The sequence below is a fragment of the Triticum dicoccoides genome, chromosome 7A, assembly GCF_002162155.2.
Source record: "Triticum dicoccoides isolate Atlit2015 ecotype Zavitan chromosome 7A, WEW_v2.0, whole genome shotgun sequence".
NCBI classification, from domain to species: Eukaryota; Viridiplantae; Streptophyta; class Magnoliopsida; order Poales; family Poaceae; genus Triticum; species Triticum dicoccoides.
Window position 1 is genome coordinate 426,933,582 of NC_041392.1, and position 1,968 is coordinate 426,935,549.

General features: G+C 43.5%; 1 pseudogene; it reads left to right on the top strand.

Moving 5' to 3' along the window:
- The first annotated feature begins 44 nt into the window (after window positions 1-44).
- LOC119333114 lies at window positions 45-670 on the top strand (annotated as a pseudogene).
- The last annotated feature ends 1,298 nt before the right edge of the window (window positions 671-1,968 follow it).

A 1,968-nucleotide genomic window follows, 5' to 3' on the forward strand; every position in this document is an offset into this window, starting at 1 on the left:
CCCGTGTCCCCATCACGTCGAAACCCTAAGCGGCAGCAGCCGCCATGGTGAAGGGACGCACGGGGCAGTGCATCAGGCTCTATGTCCGGGGCACCATCCTCGGCTTCAAGAGGTGAGCAGCCCCGTTCTTGGCCATGCTCTCGCCGGATCTGGTGATTCATCTCATGGTGAGATTGGGCGGTGCGCTGATGGCGATGTGGGGGTTGATCTGCAGGTCGAAGTCGAACCAGTACGAGAGCACGTCGCTGGTGCAGGTCGAGGGGGTGAACACCAAGGAGGACGTGGCGTGGTACGTCGGGAAGCGCCTGGCGTACGTGTACAAGGCCAAGACCAAGAGCAACGACACCCACTACTGCTGCCTCTAGGGCAAGATCACCCGCCCGCACGACAACTCCAGCGTCATTCGCCCCCAGTTCAAGTCCAACCTCCCCGCCGAGTCCATGGTCAATGCCTGCCCGCCCTTAGTTTTTGATCCACTGCTTGCTTTCTTGATGGTGCTTTTTTGCTGAGGCTGTTTGTTGCTTTGCATTGTGTGCAGGGGCGCAAGGTGAGAGTGTTCATGTACCCGAGCAGCATCTAAAGTTAGCATCTGCTGCACTATCGCTGATGATGTTTGTTTAAGGCTGTTGCTTTGCTCTGTGTGATTTTACTCTAGCATGTGTGTTGCATTTTGTCCTGCGCCTTGAGAAAGACTAGGATTTATGTTATAGAATTCCAAGTGTAGTCGCAATATATAACATGCCTAAAGTATATGGACTTGTGCAGTGTGTCCATCGACAGATTGATGATGGTTTAGTTTGGGTCATTCAATCTGGTTGATGTAGGATTCCGTGATCTTTCCATTTTAATCCTTGAAAGATGCATGCTAGGCAGTATTGTAAATTAACAGGAAATAACAAAATTATTTAAAGTTTATTTGGGTTGGATCTGTATATACACTACTTTCTTAAAACACAAACCTATTTTCTTAAAACACAAACCTGTACATTCACAGCTGAATAGATGATACATTTTTTTGGATCTGTACATGCAATTTTTTGCACTGGATTGGTGGTTAGTTTTATGTACCGTTTGAATTATAACAGAATAGCATTAGTAGTGCTCTGATTTAGTTCTCATCGAAATCAACAACCCTCTCTTGTGTTCCTGTTATGAGAATTGTTCCTTCAAGGATATGCCAGAATGACATATGTGTTCAATCTTCAATGTGAACAATTGGTGTTTTCCTCTTAGTTTTGGCCCCTAAATATTTTTCTTGAAGCTCCACTGCCGCATCCTGTTCCTGGTAAAAATATGAAGGAATCCCTTTTAACTTGTTCCTGTTCACATACACATGTTCATGAGCACACATTGACATGGCCAAGCCTCACGTGCACATGGTGAGTGAGCTTCAGAATTGAATTTTGTTTTTGCTGGGTCAGCTCAACCCAAAAGAACTGTGTCACACACATTTTTTTCCAAATAAACTGAAGCATTCTTTTTTTCATTTCATTTCATCATGTGTGTGCCAGATGCTTTTACTTCTACAACGCAAATGAGCTAATGACGAACTACTCTAATTTAAATGAGTTGGGATCCATCACTACAATATGAGTATGTTTGCATTTTACTTAGCTTGTAATCAATAACCTAGTCCTTAACTAAATATTTGATTACATCATGAGGTTTTCTACAAATTAGTAAGGTAGTGGTTTCAGCTGCTGCATTGTTGCTTATATTTGATACTACACAATGTGACTGGAGTTTATTGTGATTTGCAGAAGATAGAATCTGGATGCAATTGCTTTGATATTCCTGTTTGGCCCCCAGGCATGCTCATGAAGTACAATGAGGTGTCCTCATCTGACTATTTCGCCAATGGGTAAGCCTCACTGCCAATCTTTCAAGTAGTAGTAGTACGGTGTCGCTATCATCTCTGTTTGTATATAAGTACGCCACTGTTGAGGTTTAGCAATCTCTGTTATGGTG